This window comes from Pongo pygmaeus, chromosome 3 (assembly GCF_028885625.2).
Source record: "Pongo pygmaeus isolate AG05252 chromosome 3, NHGRI_mPonPyg2-v2.0_pri, whole genome shotgun sequence".
Classification (NCBI taxonomy): Eukaryota; Metazoa; Chordata; class Mammalia; order Primates; family Hominidae; genus Pongo; species Pongo pygmaeus.
In genome coordinates this window covers 31,707,403-31,713,402 of record NC_072376.2, presented here as the reverse complement: position 1 = coordinate 31,713,402, position 6,000 = coordinate 31,707,403, and positions in this window count along the sequence as shown.

The following is a 6,000-nucleotide window of genomic DNA, read 5'->3' as shown; positions in this document are numbered from 1 at the left end:
CACTAGTGTTTACCTTCACTTTATTTGACTTCTGATCAAGGAAGCACCAAGGAATGACTCAGTAGGTCATTTGAGTACCAAAGTTATTTCTCCCTGCCCCATTGTGTAGTAGTTATTCTACCTCGTTATTATGATCAGGTCTCATTATTTGTAAAAATTCTGGAAGTATTGTGTATCTTTTCTGCCCCTACCAATGTACTCACATGAGTAGGCCTATGTGGCCAGGATGCAGCTATAGTGTTATGTTTAATGGTATTTGTTAGTGTCTCTGTATAAAATAAGCCCTCTTCTGAGACCCAGTACCTCTATTCCCACAAAATCTAAAGTGTAATGGACGAAAGTATATATCCACCGTTAGGTCTTTGGAAGAGCTTGTTAGCAGGGTCATTTCTACCTTCTACCTTGAAAGTACCTCTCATCCTTGGTTTTTGTACCCATGTATCTGCCTGTTAGGGCAACAGCATGAGATAATGATGCTTGGTGCATTCTACTTTCTAATGAATAGCAACCTGTTCCCTCAGAACCTCATTTTCAAGTTGGCACCTTAGCTGTGCCTTTAGGAGGTTATTATGGTGCTTACTAGGTGTTCTATCAGGATGAAGTTTCTGGATGGTACTATATGTGGTACAATCTGTGGATCTCATAATTACGTGCCCATGGCCTTGGTCTGGAAAGCTGCTATGTGAGATTCTATGCCAGTAAATCTGACACTTTGAAAATTCTCAGAAAATGTTTTTGGATGAGACACTATGACTGGAAAGGAGAAACTCTTACCTGAAAAAGTATGCCAGCTGCAGTCAGGATGAAGCACTGCCTTTTCCATGAAAGATGGGGTCTGATGTAATCAACTTGCCATCTAGTGTATTTTATTTTACTTTTTTCTGTCCTCAAGGTAATGCATCATAGTTGGACCTAAGTGTTGTTCATTGTGAAAGCAGGTTGGACACTGCAGTGGCAGTGATTGGATGAGACTGGCTGAGAAACAGCCTTCCTGTTGGGGGCAAGCACTCTTTGAATAGGTTAATGTTCAAGCAATAGGATCAGAAACTGGTTGGATAACATCTTTTAGGTGAGTTATCTTTCCATTTTTTAAGCTTTTGTTTACTAAATGCTCTCTTGTGGATATTAATGTATAATTAAAATATTCTCACACTTTGTGCCTAATGTTGTAAGTCCAGTAACATGTCTTTCCTTTGAGTCTCCTTAAATTTGTCCTTCTCGGCATTCTGTATAATAAGCAAAGGCATTTACCACTGCCCACGAGTTCAAATATATCTCTACACTGGCTGATGTGTCTTTCCAAATAGAGTAGATGTCCAAGAACTGTGCCCAAAGCTCTGCCCAACAGAAAGATTGCTCATCACCACTGCCATTTAGGCCTACCGGTAAGTGAGGCTGTAATGATAACAATATTTTTTCACCTTATACTCACAAACTTATCCAACCCATCCTTGAAACAAGCCTGGCCTTTTCTATCTCTGTTAGCTGCTCATAAGGAACTGTTTATAGACGCATAGGTGTGAAAGTTACAAGGTATCGAGGGAATCTGAGCCAACTGTTCACGCAGCTTACTTTTACCCTCTCAGTCTTCTCAAACTCAATCTTATATGTCCTGTATCCATTGTATAATGAATTGCTACTGGTGTCACCAACCGTTTGACATTTTAACTGTGTGGCATTTGCCAATCTGGACTCAGGATTGTCAGTTTTAACAGGATGAGATCTAAGTTCTGTGCCTGGTCTTCAAATCTGTCTGTCCTCTGGGTCTAGGAAATAATCTGTACCTGTAAAAACTGCCAAGGAGACTCACACTCTTTCCTTTCATTTCTGAGCCATCAATTTGAGCCTGAAATGTTCCATTATTGGCCTATCAATGGTACTTGTCAACAAACACTTAATTCCTCAGTTCTTGCAGTTACTAGTTTCTCCATACGATTCAAAAGCTAGAAATGGTGCACCAGCTAGTATATCTCCTTCCTAGTCCACCACAGATTAAAGTCTTGACAATCACACTGCATAGCCTTCCAGGGACCAGCAAAATCTCACCTACCACTATAAGAAGAGCATGGATTTCAGTAATTTGACAAATTTAATTTGACTGTCTGTGAGGTGCCAAATCTTCCGTAAATTAATAAGATGAATTTTCTGTTTAGTGCTTTCTTTATTTTTAAGCTCTCAGAGAATCAGAAGAACACAGACATTCACTTGTCACTTGGGGCTGATAATCTCATTTGGATGTATATGTTTTAATATTCAGACACAATGTTTTCAATGGTTATCAACAACAAATTTGAACCTAAAACCTGTGTTCACATCACCATTCTCAACAAATATCAGCTTACTAACATGGGAAAAACAGAAACAAAAAACCAGTTGGAAGTCTGAGATAAAAATTTATTTATTGAATAATGGCAGTAAAGTATCCTCAGACATAGAGGAATAAGTTCATGTAACTTGGGGACTTAAATGTTTCTGTATATAAATAGTTCCTGTTCCATGGAAGTCAAACATATAGATTTAATATTTTGAATTTCTTGTATTCTTTTTCACTCAACCTCACATACTATAACAGTTCATTTCTCATAAGAATAAATTTATAAAAATAAAACATTTATTATTACAAAAGGGATTTTAAGTCTCGGAGATGTATTCTTGCTGGTACTTCAACATCAATGCAGTGTCACCATAGTGATGTACAATTCTGATAAATCATTTCAGAGATACCATTGTGATGATATATTATGACTCACACATACATCATCACGGTCATCATGATGCTTTATTATGTCATATGTCACCAAAATGATAGGGCTTTGATGATATAGAATTTCTCAGTAAAATAGTGATGACAAAAGTCATCTCTTTTGAAGAAATGCTTAGTAACTACATTCCTGAAAGTTTATAAATATGCCATCTACCTTTTCTATACTATCTTGAAAAAAAGTACATTCAAAAATAGAAACAATGTGTGGTTCTTTTGATGCACAAAGCTGAATTTTGTAATGCGACATGCATGAGGCTTTCTTGTTATGACATTCTTCCACATTGATTAACTTGATTTTTCCCATTCCAAATTGAAATATTTTTCTAATTTCCATATATCAGTAGGCTGAAAGGAATCTATCTCATTCCATGTTACTATAAGGAAGAGATTCAAAATGCAGTAGCTTAAACAATACAGATGTCCATTTCCTTTGTGGTAGTATAGAGATACCTAAATATTACAGGACAGCCATAGTGTCCTACTCCTTTAGGTCATTTTGCATTCAGACTACTTCTAACTTACTTCATTATCCTGTAGAGTATAGGCTTTATTTACATGGTTAAAACTGTCTCACCATGTATATGTACTCTTTCCAGCACAATGGAAGGGGGAAAGAGACAGAGAGGGAGAGCAAATGAGCACTTTCCTTTGAAGACAGCAATGCAGAATTTCACAACACTAGCCTACATAGAGTAATATAATTCTATAGAACATAATACATTTCCTGTAATTTTTATATTTCTATTACTCTATTAAATACTTCATGTATCATATTCCTTAGATAAATATCTTTTATTGAAGTAAACTTATCAACAGCAAGTAGAATAATATATAAAACTGTCACCAAACTCTGACTGATATTTGTCACCCAGTTAGAAAATACCATGTTAATCTTAATGTTGCCCAACACTGCCTTATCACATCCATAATTACATGATCCTATTGTACAAATAAAACAACATATACAATCATAATTAAATAATTGACCATAGCAATAATATTGTTACAATAACCTGTGACAGTATTATTTCTTTCCTCTTGCACGCTGCCATAAACATTTTATTTATATAACTCTGTTGTAATACTTAATCCACATCTTGTAAATGGTTATCCTATCTACCACTAGAATAAAAGTTTATTGAAAGTTTACATTTTGTTTTGATTTTTGCTATGACTTGCTCACAGTCCAGCGCCTGGCATAAGGAAGATTCTCTATACTTGTTTCAAAGGAGTAGTTTTCCTGATGTTGTCGATATTAACATTTAGAAAGAAAACTGTTAAATTATTATTTTACCTTAGCTATTTATGGACAACATTACTCATTTAAAATACATGCAAGCAGACTCCTTAACAGTAGTCAATTTTATATCATTTGTTTTCTTTTTAAAATGTATTTCATTTCACGTATATCACAGAATTTGTTCTAGTATATTATATTTTTGTGGTATGAAAAACTTTATTGATTATCCTATACTTTTGGAATGAAAATAGATATGTAGATAGATAAATAGATGGATAGATAGATAGGCATATAAATATATATACAGAGAGAGAAATTTATAATAATCTTATAATAAAAGATATAAATAGTAAAAAAAAATCAGCTCTATTGAATTATTATATACATTATATTTATATTATTAATGCCTGAATAAAAATAAAAGTATACTATGTGTCAATAATTATTAAACAATGAATACAATTTATTGGAACACAATCTTTCAATGAGATTAAGAGGGTCATTTTTGTAATTAGTTGATTATTACATTACTGTTAAAATTAGATGAGGTTCATAATCAAGTCTAATAGTGAGTTTCATTTTTATAAGTAGGTGGGGAATGTCAAAGAAAATATATTGGATTCTTTAAATTCCTCCAAGATTATAATTTAGACATAAAATAGTGATATATCATCAAAATGATACAATCATTGAAAAATCTATTAGCTTTTTCTTTTTTGTTAGAGATAGAAAACTCCAAAATCAATTGGCTGGCAGCGTGCAATGTTTTGTGCCTGTAATCCCAGTACTTTAAGAGGCCAAGGTGAGAGGATGGCTTGAGTCCAGGACCAGCCTGGGCAACAAGGAGAAACCCCATTTCTACAAAAAAAAAAATAATAATAATAATAATAATTGAGCTGGGCGTAGTGTCGCACGCTTGTAGTTCCAGCTTCTCTGGAGGCCTCGGTGGGAAGATCGCTTGAGGCTAGGAAGTCCAGGCTTCAGTGGGATGTGATCGATTCTACCACTGCATGCCAGCCTGGGTGATGGGAGTAAGACCCTGTCTCAGAAAAAAATATCAATTGCCTGAAAAAGCACTGGGACATACTTAGTAGAACTATGGCTTTTGTTAATTTCATGTTACAAAATGTTCTAGCAAGACTGGTAGTCATGCCTGTTATCATCATTTCTGTTTCAGTCCATGACAATTTCCTTGCCCACTTTTATCATAAAGAGTTGTAAATTTGTTTAAGTTTGTTTCAACCTATCTGTTTCAACTTTTTTTTTTTTTGCAGAAAATATGTCTGTCTTCCTTGGGTTTTACATACATTTTTGCCACAACATTGTATGTGTGTATATTTATCTCATCCAGTCTAGTAATGAGTATGTCTATCATATTAACTCATCAGCGTAATCAATGCCCAACCTTGTACCAATTGGTTAAATCTGATTTGCTTTCCATCAAACAGAAAGGGTCTTCATTTTTGAAGTAGATAAAGCTGTTTCTATACATGGAAATAAATATAAACACAATCAAAAACACATTTCAGAATATATATTTTAATTAGTATTATTAATAACATTCAAATCACAATTAACACAACCTAAGTCTATTATAGACATAAGTTTTATAAAAAGACAAATCTATATTCTATGTCTTACTACTTAATTTTCAAAAAATACATAGGTAAAATTATAAGATACTTATGAAAAGATAATTGGCATAGAAAAGATGCTATCCCTTCAGGAAATGTGTTGGCATGAGTGTGCCTGGTATTCTGCTTGAAAAAAAAACTAAGCTTCATATGTAAATATTTAGATATAACTTCATTAATTTTATTATACCTTAAGGTCTATTTTTTCTGTCTAGTTATGACAGACAAAGGTCTATATTATTTACAATAAATAGCTTTAGCAACTAGTATATGAATTTAGAGATTTTTAAATTAGAAGATAGACTATAGTAAACAGATAAAACAAGAATGGAACAGGTTGTAATTATAAAAAATATGTTATA